The 15,000-nt window shown below is 42.1% G+C and overlaps 1 protein-coding gene across 1 annotated transcript in view; it reads right to left on the reverse strand.

Annotated features, from left to right (window-relative positions):
• Window positions 1–15,000, reverse strand: part of LOC138983007 (5-hydroxytryptamine receptor 4-like) — a 194,885-nt gene that overhangs the window by 97,397 nt on the left and 82,488 nt on the right. The window contains exon 2 of the mRNA XM_070356410.1: window positions 1,906–1,982. The gene's annotated coding sequence lies outside the window, so the exon portion shown is untranslated. The remainder of the gene's footprint in view (window positions 1–1,905; window positions 1,983–15,000) is intronic.

Below are 15,000 nucleotides of genomic sequence, written 5' to 3' on the forward strand. Positions count from 1 at the left end.
TCTCTCCTTCCCTCTCTCTCTCTCTCTCTCTCTCTCTCTCTCTCTCTCTCTCTCTCTCTCTCTCTCTCTCTCATTTTCAGCCCAACTCCAAGCCCTGAACTCAATCCGGTATGCACACAGCAGAGTCGCAACCATTGAAAGGTGGCACGTAGGCCTGTTGTTTGGCGGCAGAACAAACCGGCAAGGGTCTCTATGGGGCCAAGGTGTTCAATGACAGCTCTAAGACAGAGGCAACAGCACGACGCAGAGGGAGAACCAGATCTCCTCTCCCACGTGGAGAGCACTAGTGCATGCACGAAATGCACGCAATCGCCCTTTGCACATTTTCTGACACAGGTACTTGATAGCTTTGTAAGACACGGAAATGGCTTTTAATATGATAATGACAGGACTCCCCCCCCAAAAAAGGAACACAGCGCTTCATTATATCGACTGTTAGGACCCTCTAAAAAAACAACCCATGTGACACTGACTCGCAGAAATCCTCCAAACCGATCACCCACCCGGAACTGTATAGGCTACTAATGAGACTTTTTAATTAAAAACTCTTATATATCAACGCCTTTCAAGACACTCAATCAGGAAATCAAGTTTAACGCTTTACTATCTACTGTGTGACGATTGATTAGGTAGGCTGAGGACTTCCTGATGGTTGATGAACTGAGGTTCGTAATTTTTTTGTATACACTGTATCATTAAGTCAATGGCTGCCGTGGCTGTCTTGATGAGTGCGTGCGTGTATGTGTGTGTGTGTGTGTGTGTGTGTGGGGGGGGGGGGGGTGGGGGGTGTCCGTGTGTGTGTGCAGTGTGTGTGTGTGTGTGCAGTGTGTGTGTATGTGTGTGTATGTGTGTGTGTGTGCAGTGTGTGTGTGTGTGTGTATGTGTGTGTGTGTGTCTGTGTGTCTGTCTGTCTGTGCCTGTGTGTAACCAATGGAGTACTTCTGAAATTGTGAAAATGGCCAAAGACATTTTCCATTAATAAAGAATAATCCAGCTAGGTGCCTGTGTATGAATATAGCTTAAAACGATGTGTTTGTCATTGACACATATGGTGTGAAAACAATCCTGCACCCAGAAACTCTATGCCCCCGAGTGAGTCACAAATCCAAGTCAAGATTCGAAAGGCGAAGAGATTATCAAGATTAATTTCATTGCCATCACACATGGCGAAGAAATGCAGTGATCTGGTTGCCGATAAATACATACGCAAATTCAGGTATACACTTACAGTTTAGAGACACGCATATACAAAACGACAGACAGACAGATAAACAGACTCACCGGCATAAAGATGTAAGCTTACGGACTGTCAGGTACATAAATACACGCATAGAGGACGACGGGCAGACACACAGGCCACAAAGACACATTAAGGGACACATACTGAAGTCACATAGACAGACGTACAGACTGACTGACAGACAGACAGACACACAGGCCACAAAGACACATTAAGGGACACATACGGAAGTCACATAGACAGACGTACAGACTGACTGACAGACAGACAGACACACAGGCCACAAAGACACATTAAGGGACACATACGGAAGTCACATAGACAGACGTACAGACTGACTGACAGACAGACAGACACACAGGCCACAAAGACACATTAAGGGACACATACGGAAGTCACATAGACAGACGTACAGACTGACTGACAGACAGACAGACACACAGGCCACAAAGACACATTAAGGGACACATACGGAAGTCACATAGACAGACGTACAGACGGACTGACAGACAGACAGACACACAGACATACACACTTACAGACACGTTTTTCTCTAGTTTACAAATTCGTCCACTGCTGCAGACTATCCGAAAAAGTGTGCCATCTCTCACAAGCGTAACTATATTGTAAAGAAATTATCAATCATATAATCATATCGTACGAACCTTTTGCAACCGCGACGAAGTGAATGCTGCTAGTATTCGCTCTTCCGCAGTGTTTGCAGACCTTGCTTGCCAGTCGTCTGAAAACAGAAAATAACACAATCATTTTTCTGTCTATAGATTATACCTTCACCCTTCCCCTCAAAGAAAAAGAAGAAGAAGAACAACAACAACAACAAGAAGAACAAGAACAAGAACAAGAAGATCAAGAACAAGAACAAGAAGAACAAGAACAAGAACAAGAAAATCTAAATAATCTACCTACACTATACAAATGTTTGATCAGAGTGCACCCAGCCCCGCTAGACAGGACCTAACGCTGGATCCACACTCCAAGTTCAAAGTTTGTCACGGAGGTTTTGTAGAACAGACAAAGGAGCAAACGACAAACAGAAACATAAACGATTCGGTATGGGATCGAGTTTATCACACACACACACACACACACACACACACACACACACACACACACACACACACACACACCTACAAGCAGATGACACAATAGAAAGGCAAATCACTTGTCACGTGTGTTGCATTTTTGTGCGACATATGAAACAGATTTTGCAAGAATCTGCGAAGGAGAATTTGGGACATTCCCTTTCCGCTCATATCCCACTTGTGACTAAAATGCCCTTGCTACAAACTATAAGGATCTACGAGATACACATGCTTTCTGCCCAGCTCTGAATGCAAAAGCATTCACCCGTGCTTTCACTCTAAAAACAAATCACATGTAGCGTCACAAGCTCCCAACCTTTCGCATCAGTAAAACTCTCAGAACCGACATCCATAATAAAAATCGATGTTCAGGCACAAGTTAGACAAATACGAACAAGGGAAACATCACCCTGGCATTTTTTTCTTTCGTCGATACCGCAAGAAACAAGCCATCTTTCTTGTCCTGGGGCAAAATATTTAAAGGCTTCAAATCATTACGTTAGCGGAAATCCTTCAACGCCGACGTCCCTCTCGGGAAGAAAAGGAGATAATGGTCAAGTATAGAACACAAAGCCAGAACTTCAAACAACTATGACCCATTACAAACTCCACAACTCACTCATTTATCTCCTTCTTCTTCTTCTTCATCTTCAGCGTTCCAGAATTTGTCTGGTTACGTGTGAGCTCGTTTGTCCATTTGGGTTCCCCACACTATGCTCTGAGAGCATAGTCAGCTCACTCCGCTTTCGTTGAGTAGGCATGCTGGGTATTTTCGTGTTTCCATAACCCATCGAACTCCGACATGGATTACAGGATCTTTTCCGTGCGCACTTGGTCGTGTGCTTGCGTGTACACACGAAGGGGGTTAAGTCACTAGCAGGTCTGCACATAAGTTGACCTGGGAGATGGGAGATCCACCCTTAACCCACCAGGCGGCTAACTAAAGAAACCTTAATTCCTACCGATGAAAACTGTCTTTTCCTCCTCGCTTATCTGTGCAGGCTTGTTCAAGGGATGAGACCATCCTGTCACTTGAACGCATGCCAATAATCCACAGTCTGACCTATCCCTGTCTGGAGTGAGATTTTTCGGCGAATTAATTTTCGAATTAGCACCGGTTCCTATAATAAAAATAAAAGGAATCAGCAATAAAAAAAAAGTAAAATAAAATAAAATAAACAGATGAAAATTCCACTCTGCACGAAAAGCCGCCAGAATATTTAGTTTGTGTATGTGTCCGAGTGGACGGATAATCTTGTATCGGTCTGGATATTTTAATGGTAATTTACGAAGGGGATTACCCTGCAAGGAGTTATAAGCCATCTACAAAATGAAGCTAGGAGTTTTGGTTGTTTATGGTATATGTGTAAATGGAAGGATGCTCTTATGTCATGTAAAAGCCTGGACAAACCACAGGCGGTTTAACGACGAGACGGTTTACACCGACAGAAAGGCATCTTAAAGGTTTAGCTACGAAGCCTGATTTACAAACCAGGCGATCATGCGGGTTTAACCTGTCAGAATGCTTACAGTTCATGCTCGTAAATCCGTCCTATTTTCGTCCAACTGCCAATATGAGTTTACAAGCAACGCCACATCCATTATGTTGTGCGACCTTCAAAGTCGTCGGCTCATGAATAATGTAAGCAGATTATGAAGTTTGCTGTAAGGTTCAACAGTCCGATAGGCCACAGAGTTCTGTATATGTTGTGCAATGTCGGTCAAACCAATTCAAATGTGCATGATTTGATTGACAAGTTTGGTATTAGCAGGCATAGGGAAGGTAAGGTCATTCAACACGTCCACCCTATGACATGACTATACACTCAGAACGCCTGAGCCAAAGCATATAAATAGCCTGCTGACAACCAAAATTGGGACATTTTGAAAAAAATATTGTATTTTGAAAAAAATACTGTAAAAAAACTAGTACATGTGGAGATTTACTTTTTGCACACAATTAAAGAAAGATCTTTCATTGTTTCAGAAATGTACTTTGTATTTGTCAAAAGGCTTGTTGTGTTTGTGTGGTATGCTATTGAAAATGTCAATAAATAGCCTGCTGACAACCAAAATTGGAAAATTTTGAAAAAAATATTGTATTTTGAAAAAAATATTGTAAAAAAACTAGTACATGTGGAGACTTACTTTTTGCACACAATTAAAGAAAAATCTTTCATTGTTTCAAAAATGTACTTTGTATTTGTCAAAAGGCTTGTTGTGTTTGTGTGGTATGCTATTGAAAATGTCAACAATTTAAATAAAAAAAAGTCCAGAGGCACCACATAAATACTACAGACATGTTTGAAAATATGCACAAAATGTTGTTAGTGAATACTCAAAAAAGAATTTACTAACCTGAATGAGACAATGAGATGACTGGGTGATGACTATGATGAATATATCCATGTAGAAGAAAAGAAACACTTGCTGTCACAGTATTTACAGTGCCACAGAGCACAGCTCAACGCAAAACGCCACACCACATTCCAGGCACCAGAATCGAGTCCCATTGCGTTGGGTTTTATCCATAGAAGAAAAGAAACACTTGCTGTCACAGTATTTACAGTTTTTGTATAAATGACTTGTTTAGAACTCGGTTTATGCACGGAGAACATCCTTCTTTGTGTGCCACACTTCGAAGCACGGCTCAACACAAAGCGCCACAGCCATGTGGCCACAGAACATTCCCGGCACCAGAATCGCGTCCGTCCGCTTGCATTGGGTTTTGGCCAAAGTAGCATTGACACCTCGAGCTCTTGATTTGGCTAACTCATTCACCCTCATCACTCACTTATCCATCTATCACAACAACACTGTTTGATGCACACACAGTCACTGCCTGCCTTCTGCACGCCGCTTCGCTTCGCAACAACAACACTGACAACTCGCGACATTTTGGAATCCTAAATATGAAACTAAGGCATGGGTTGGTCCCGTCAATGACCTGTAGTATCCAAACTGACCAATGAAATCAACTGTTCTGGGAGTTATTTGTCGCGTATGATAATGCAGCCGACCTCTGAACCTATCACGTGGGTTTTCGTATGGAAAATCCCCAGCGTGGTATTTTCCACTTCCAACGCTACTATTATGGCGGTGTGTGGCGAAGTGACTCACGCACCTTACGCACGGATTCTGGCGGCGTGCTGACAACGGCATGATCAGTCAACGCTTGTATTCGGGCGGCGCGTCGCGACCCACTCCACGGAAAAAGTTTTTGTGTGAGCTGTGTTGCCTATCTTTTTTTTTAAACTTTGAAGAAACTTCTTTCTTAATTAGATTATAGACTAAAGTGTAGTTTTTCTTTCTTTCTAGCTTTTACTCATCGTGTTATCTTCATGTACCTGCTACTGGTTTAAGTGATTACGATGCAACAGCGAAGGTAATACACCAATTATCTAAGAAATAATGTGCATGGTAGGCTTACAATATTTTGGGTGTTTATTCATATTAATTGTTGTTCCAAGAATCACGTGTTTTTAAAATTCTAAACTCATTATCTGTTCTTTCTTGTTGTCATTATTATTATTTTAAAGCGTATGTTGTTTTGCTTCTTGCACATAGTTGCATTTATGAATACAGCCCGTTTAATTGTGACTGAAACACACCCATAAAGTCAAATGTGACTGAAACACACCCATAAAGTCAAATGTGACTGAAACACACCCATAAAGTCACATGTGACTGAAACACACCCATAAAGTCAAATGTGACTGAAACACACCCATACAGTCAAATGTGACTGAAACACACCCATACAGTCAAATGTGACTGAAACACACCCATACAGTCAAATGTGACTGAAACACACCCATACAGTCAAATGTGACTGAAACACACCCATAAAGTCAAATGTGACTGAAACACACCCATACAGTCAAATGTGACTGAAACACACCCATACAGTCAAATGTGACTGAAACACACCCATAAAGTCAAATGTGACTGAAACACACCCATACAGTCAAATGTGACTGAAACACACCCATACAGTCAAATGTGACTGAAACACACCCATAAAGTCAAATGTGACTGAAACACACCCATAAAGTCAAATGTGACTGAAACACACCCATAAAGTCAAATGTGACTGAAACACACCCATAAAGTCAAATGTGACTGAAACACACCCATAAAGTCAAATGTGACTGAAACACACCCATACAGTCAAATGTGACTGAAACACACCCATAAAGTCAAATGTGACTGAAACACACCCATAAAGTCAAATGAGGACAATTCACACGCTGCACGTCTCTAGAAGTTAAACTGAGCAAGAAAAGGTTGGTTTCAAACACAGAATCGAGTTCGAACTCGAATACTTTCTCAATAAAGGTGACATTAGGTTCATGGAGCACTGTCTTGCCAATCCACTAAACACATATAAACGAAAGATAAAATAGACACCTTAAAACAAAGACTCTGGAAGACGAACATCTATCTTTATATCATTTTCTTTATTTCTTATTCATGGAGACCGTCCATGGTTTCCTTTTTAAGGAGCACAATCCCTCAGTCATTGAGAAGAACATAAGCAAGCACGTCTACCAATGCCTGGCATGACAAGTATTGACGCAATTGATGAATTTTCCGAAAGATAGTGCAAAGGGAAAATATTTGTACTCGTGTACTTAAAAATGTTTTTTTCTAAAATAAAGAGAATAGATTCGCGTGTCGTCGTCTTCGGCATCTTTTAATTCTTTTTATTTTTTTGGGAGGTGGGCTTTAAATTAAAATATAGATACATATGACAATATTACCGAGGGCGGGGATGTAGCTCAGTCGGTAGCGCGCTGGATTTGTATCCAGTTGGCCGCTGTCAGCGTGAGTTCGTCCCCACGTTCGGCGAGAGATTTATTTCTCAGAGTCAACTTTGTGTGCAGACTCTCCTCGGTGTCCGAACACCCCCGTGTGTACACGCAAGCACAAGACCAAGTGCGCACGAAAAAGATCCTGTAATCCATGTCAGAGTTCGGTGGGTTATAGAAACACGAAAATACCCAGCATGCTTCCTCCGAAAGCGGCGTATGGCTGCCTAAATGGCGAGGTAAAAACGGTCATACACGTAAAAGCCGTGGGAGTTTCACCCCATGAACGAACAAACAAAACAATATTACCGCACAGATAACAGTCTTCTGATTCGTTTACCCAGTTTGTGACCTATGTGCTAAAGGTTTTAATAATAGGTTCAATACAACAGACAACAACATCCCCCCCCCACCCCCACCCCCACCCCCCCACCAACAAAAAAAGTGCCAAAAATCAAACAAAACCCTGAAGACAGAAATAAAATAGTGGACATTTCTTCCAGGTCATTGTCCTGGCTTACGCAAACGAAACATGCCAAGATGACGTCAAAGAGTCACTTGCGTTATCAGCCTGAAAACAAATAACTCATGATATCAATGTGAATAAATTGTCTAGGTGTCTAATAACCTTCTCTGTTTTGACTGTTAGTGTTGTCGTATGCATTAAGAGCGATTACTTCCCTTTGGTTATTTGATATCTTAACATCGCTCTGCCTCATTCCGTTTGAAATTCTAACTGATACTTTCGAGGCGACCCTGTAACAATGCGTGTGTTTGTGTGTTTGTTCTGTTCAAAACCAGTCTTGATCTAAGGACTAAGTCCGGTCGAGAATAAAAGCTGGTTCTTGTATATGACTGTGTACGTAGGTGTTAGTTGGAGTGCCTTGGAGAATGATGAGCATATGAGCTTGCGGTGATCATCCTTTTTTTGAGGATGAAAGTCGCTTGTTCATTTCAATGGTTGTTATTCTCTCAGGTGCCAGGAGAAAAGGTTCCGTACAACTCTCGCTTACTCTATTACACATGTCGTATGCATTAAGAGCGATTACTTCCCTTTGGTTATTTGATATGTTAGTGTTGTGTTAAAGCTGATCGACAACGCTTCTCAAGACAGATAGCTATATATGACAGTATGCCAGCCACAGAATCAAGGGATTTTAAACGGTTTACACACATCTTGGACACAGATACTATTGCCGCAAGCAAACAGGGGAAAAAGAAGTTTCTTTCGTGTTCTGATCAATAGATAACAGTGAAAGCCTGAGAAAATTAAGAGTGCGCCCAACTCAGGAGCCCGCTTTCAACTTGTTCTCCTTATTTGTTATGATGGGCGTAGGATATTAAACTAAAAATAATTGGGCCGTTGATATTGATACGGCCCATGAACAAACATTATGACGCGGTTTGCAGACAAACACGTACTGACATACAACATAAACAAACAGCTGTCAAGCTCAATTTGATTTCTATCAACATGTCAATTCGTTGGGAAACATCAACACATTTACAAAACAAGTCGCGTAAGGCGAAATTACTACATTTAGTCAAGCTGTCGAACTCAGTCACGGGATGAAACTGAACGCACTGGTTTTTTTTCACAAAGACAGTTCAGCTTCGTCAATCCCCGCGTGAAAGAAATCGCTCACTTTCCACGTGCAAAACGTAGTGATATTGACACGCCAGATAAGCGCGGTATATAGCGTATTGTGCTAAGCAAGAAGGCGCGCTTTTCTGTATTCTTGTTAACTTTCTGAGCTTGTTTTGAATACAACCTATCATATCTATATGTTTTTGGAATCAGGAAATGATCACGAATAAGATGACATCTTTTTTGGATCGATTTCTTACATTTTAATCGTAAGACTAATTATTCTATTTTCGTTAATTGTGATCACATTTTAAGAGTAAACATGACATATGTATATATTTTTAGATTCAGAATGTGATGAAGAATACGATGCAATCAATTTTAAATCTGTTTGCGAAAAATCGGTTTTAATGACAACTTTAATGAGCAAACTCATTAATTAAATTTTAAGCCTCCAAGCTGAAATGCAATACCAAAGTCCGGGCTTCGTCGAAGATTACTTGACCAAAATTTCAACCAATTTGGTTGAAAAATGAGAGCGTGACAGTGCCGCCTCAACTTTCACGAAAAGCCGGATATGACGTCATCAAAGACGTTTATCAAAAAAATGAAAATAAAATCTAGGGATATCATACCCAGGAACTCTCATGTAAAATTTCATAAAGATTGGTCCAGTAGTTTACTCTGAATCGCTCTACACACACACACACACACACACACACATACACACATACACACACACACACACATACACACATACACCACGACCCTCGTCTCGATTCCCCCCTCTACGTTAAAACATTTAGTCAAAACTTGACTAAATGTAAAACAAGTCGCGTAAGGCGAAAATACAACATTTAGTCAAGCTCAGTCGAACTCACAGAATGAAACTGAACGCAATGCAATTTTTCAGCAAGACCGTATACTCGTAGCATTGTCAGTCCACCGCTCGTGGCAAAGGCAGTGAAATTGACAAGAAGAGCGGGGTAGTAGTTGCGCCGAGAAGGATAGCACGCTTTTCTGTACCTCTCTTCGTTTTAACTTTCTGAGCGTGTTTTTAATCCAAACATATCATATCTATATGTTTTTGGAATCAGGAATTGACAAGGAATAAGATGAAATTGTTTTTAAAGGCACAGTGCAGCTCACAGCCTTCGTTTTGCGTTTTTGTTGCAGCTGAGTGCATTTACAGTTCAAAAATCCTCCTATGGTAGTAAAACAAACCCAAAACTACCCAACGACGACATCTGTGAAGCTCGACAGTTTCTTGTTCACGCGAGTGCATAAATTAACCTAGTTATTACGTGGTGTTTGGTCGGAGTTCGATTCAACTGAGTGATTCCGGCCTCCATTTTGTTTTACACAAACTCATAATGATGTCTGACATAGTTTGCTAGTGACGTGTATTTTTGTGCATGATGTGGTGATCTACCTGATCTAAATTTAGATCCAAAAATAGGTCAAGACCAGTCCGAGTACGAAATTAATTCGTAAAAAAATCGCAGTTCTTGACTCTTTGGGTGAAAGTCAATGAAACTTGGTAGTTCTTCTAACGGATAGCTGCCTGAGGTATGACTAAAAGCCCCAGGGGCTCCGTGCACCTGGATTTGACAAGTTCAGTACCTTTAAATTGATTTCGAAAATTTAATTTTGATCATAATTTTTATATTTTTAATTTTCAAAGCTTGTTTTTAATCCAAATATAACATATTTATATGTTTTTGGAATTAGAAAATGATGAAGAATAAGATGAACGTAAATTTGGATCGTTTTATAAAAGTCATTAATTAATTTTTAAGCCACCAAGCTGAAATGCAATACGGAAGTCCGGCCTTGACTAAATGTAAAAAGAAACAGACACGGTTTGATGTATGTGGGATATAGATGTTACTTTAGCCATCTTTATCTCCTGATCAGTCTGAACCCTCAAAAAACAAAAGACACTTTCATTTTCTAACGCACCCTAATTAATGCACACACTCCGAACGCATGAGTACAGACAAGGCCAATAAATACCAATGGTGTCAAAAAGTAAAGTCAATACTCAGTACTACACCCAAGACAATGTCATGAAACAGGGTTATTTCGCGGCTAACAAACTGTTCCGCATGGTCACATCATTGCAGATTATTCACAATCTTGAACCTTTAAAATCCGACATATTTCGAGAGAAAAAAACACACCGACAAAACCGGTTAACATTGTGAAACAGCAAAACTTTCAGCTGCTGGTCACAGAAATGTTCTTTTCGTAACAGCGTTTTGTTACTTATTGATCCCGCAACAAAGCCGAAACAAACCCGACCAAACCATATACAAGCGTTATCCGCAGACATAGCTACATTTGCACACCGGCACGATTCAACGATCTGCAGCAAAACTTAATGAAGCAGCAACAATCTTGAAGCCACAGTAGTAGTCGTTGCTGTGCAAATGAATCAATGGCTACAGCCATGGAATAATTGATGTTGTGGTTGTGTACGTGTCCCAGTGAAGAACTAAGTATGTTGCCAATGGTACTCAGAATCCCTACATGAATGAGCTAGACAAGAACCAAAGGGTGCATGCCGAACCGAAGGCACAAACAAGAGAAAGTCAGACGCTCACACACACACACACATACACACACACACACACACACACACACACACACACACACACACACACACACACACACACACATATATATTTACACACTCAAGCACACACACACAAGCACACACACACATACGCACACACACACACACACACACACAAACACACACACACACACACACACACACAAACACACACACACACACACACACACATACACACAAGCACACACGCACGCACGCACACACACACACACATATACACACACACACGCTCACACACACACACACATACACACACATACAAACACACACATACAAACACACACATACAAACACACACATACAAACACACACACACACACTTGACTTGACTAAATGTAAAAAGATCCTAGAACAACGGCAGAAGCAACCCCCCCCCCCCCCCCCAAAAAAAAAAAAAGTACCAACGAAAAAAACATGAAAAGGAAGTTGATTTTTCATTATCTTTTCATGACAGAAATAAGTTGCACTCAATCCCGCCGTTCCGCTTCTGTAAATCTTCAGTAGCGCGTATACCGAAAGCAAACACCAATCTCCCTTTCATTCATGTAATTGTTACGTTTTCGCATTTCCCTATCTCCCTTGCTCTGTGCAAACAACAATGCACGATTCGCAACTCTCTGATCCTAGAAGGAACCGTTTAACGTCAATTTTAAGCGCAGTATGTCATTAGAGAGTCAAAAAAGTAGGTCAAATTCTATCCAATCAACCAGTCGTAATAACAGACATTCTATCTGTTTAGAATGTCAGTCCTTCCCGTGTAAACATTTTGATTCACAGTATCACATCAGTTAGAGGCAAAATCATCCCATAACTTGGACACATACCACAAATCAACAGTCTCTTACTTCCCCCGAAAGCGGCGTATGGCTGCCTGAATGGCGGGGTAAAAACGGTCATACACGTAAAAACCCACTGCTAAAACATGAGTGAACGTGGGAGTTTCAGCCCATGAACGATGAAGAAGAAGAAGAAGAAGAAGAAGAAACAGTCTGTTACTTATTGATCACGCAACAAAGCCGAAACAAACCCGACCAAACCATCGTTATCCGCAGACATAGCTACATTTGCACACCGGCACGATTCAACGATCTGCAGCAAAACTTAATGAAGCAGCAACAATCTTGAAGCCACGGTAGTAGTTGATGATTTCATTTGTTTAAAAAAGGCCACAAATGGCTTTTAAGAAATTAATTTATGACAGAAATATTTGCACTTTTGATTTGGACTTTTGATGACTGTTGATTTTGTATGTGTCCAAGTGATGAGATGGTCTTTTCGCCTGTAAAAACCCGTGCAGGTCTGAGATGGTGAGCCGAACTGTGTTCACAAGAAGGACTGTACCGGCAACCTTAACGCTCATTTGATGAGTTGAGCAAACGACGAACAGGTACACGGAGGACGACAACGACCATGCCCATGACACCGACAACGACTACAAAGATGACGACTTCGACGACGATAGCACTGACGACGCGAGCGAAGAGAACGACGACGAAGAAGAAAAAAGTTACAGAAGAAGAAGGAGAAATTAGTATGTACGTACCTCTTACAATCCCGATAATTTGCACAGACTAACAATACTGCAAACTCATCGAATATGTCGTATCCTCTTGAGAAGCTTCCTTTTAAGACACGATCACAATAAAAGTAATCTAAAACTTTGACACATTCTAAAATAAACAGCGAGACAGCAGCCTTGCCAGAGTTGGGATTATTAATTTTGTTAAATGAATATCGCAGTTTGGCAAAAGACAGTTATTAACTAGGCAAAGCCGACTTCGCGAATTTTACGTCACGAATCTCGCCGCACGACGCTGTGTCACTGAATTTTCGTTAAAAAGACATCGTGAAGTCTCCGCAAAGTCGACGTCGGGCTCAACTGAGAACAGCCTGTACGCATCACATACGAAGCTTACTCAGCGTCGGGCGCAGTGGCGTGGTGATAAGACGTCGGCCTCCTAATCGGGAGGTCGTGAGTTCGAATCCCGATCGTTGCCGCCTGGTGGGTTAAGAATGAAGATTTTTTCCGATCTCCCAGGTCAACTTATGTGCAGACCTGCTGGTGATTTAACCCCCCTGCGTGTGTACACGCAAGCACAAGACCAAGTGCCCACGGAAAAGATCCTGTAATCCATGTCAGAGTTCGGTGGGTTATAGAAACACGAAAATACCCAGCATGCCTCCCCCCGAAGTTGGTGTATGCTGCCTGAATGGCGGGGTAAAAACGGTCTTACACGTACAAATCCACTCGTGCTGTAAACATGAGTGAACGTGGGAGTCTAAGCCCATGAACCAAGAAGAAGAAGAAGAAGCTTACCCAGCAACATATGCCCTCTGCCAACTCTGCAAGGGAAGCAGCCAGGTTGCTGGTTTTTGGTATGTGCCCAAGTGCAAGGATACTCTTATGCTGTGCTGGGTGGCCGAGTGGTAACGGGTGGCCGAGTGGTAACGGGTGGCCGAGTGGTAACGGGTGGCCGAGTGGTAACGGGTGGCCGAGTGGTAACGGGTGGCCGAGTGGTAACGGGTGGCCGAGTGGTAACGGATGGCCGAGTGGTAACGGGTGGCCGAGTGGTAACGGGTAGCCGAGTGGTAACGGGTAGCCGAGTGGTAACGGGTGGCCGAGTGGTAACGGGTGGCCGAGTGGTAACGGGTGGCCGAGTGGTAACGCACTTGTGCTCGGAAGCGAGAGGTTGCGAGTTCGACCCTGGGTCAGGGCGTTAGCAATTTTCCCCCCCTTTCCTAACCTAGGTGGTGGGTTCAAGTGCTAGTCTTTTGGATGAGACGAAAAACCGAGGTCCTTTCGTGTACACTACATTGGGGTGTGCACGTTAAAGATCCCACGATTGACAAAAGGGTCTTTCCTGGCAAAATTGTATAGGCATAGATAAAAATGTCCACCAAAATACCCGTGTGACTTGGAATAATAGGCCGTGAAAAGTAGTATATGCGCCGAAATGGCTGCGATCTGCTGGCCGATGTGAATGCGTGATGTATTGTGTAAACAAATTCCATCTCACACGGCATAAATAAATCCCTGCGCCTTGAATATGTGCGCAATATAAATTGCATTATAAAAAAAAAATTAAAAAAAAATCCCTGCGCTTAGAACTGTACCCACGGAATACGCGCGATATAAGCCTCATATTGATTGATTGATTGATTGATTGATTGAAATCCTTGACAGATCCGAGGTGCAGGTGAACAGGACCTCTTGCGCGAGAAGCACGTGCTGAGATCAATGGAAGGTTAGCCGTACTGTACAATGACCTCGGTTCAATACCACAGGTGATCTACAGTGCGAACCTCTTCAACATCTTCAGGTGGTTTTTTTTCTCCCCCAGCTCTGTTGCTCATTGCGTAGAGGTCTACTACTCCTCAATCTCGTGGATCGATTCTGAGCGAAGTTTCAAAGACTGGTCCGTGTTTATTTTCTGTCCTGCGCTCTAGGTGCGTTGGCCCATTTCTTGTGAGGTTAACAAGTACACACAATCATAAGATGACGAGAGGGAAGAGATGATTGTGGGTTATAAAGCAAGGCGAGGGCGGGGTGAAGTACAGTGGGACCCCGTCTAAGAACCGCTAATGTAAGACCTCTCTTTTCTTACAAACTTCCGTTTTAT

Source organism: Littorina saxatilis, linkage group LG12 (genome assembly GCF_037325665.1).
Source record: "Littorina saxatilis isolate snail1 linkage group LG12, US_GU_Lsax_2.0, whole genome shotgun sequence".
NCBI classification, from domain to species: Eukaryota; Metazoa; Mollusca; class Gastropoda; order Littorinimorpha; family Littorinidae; genus Littorina; species Littorina saxatilis.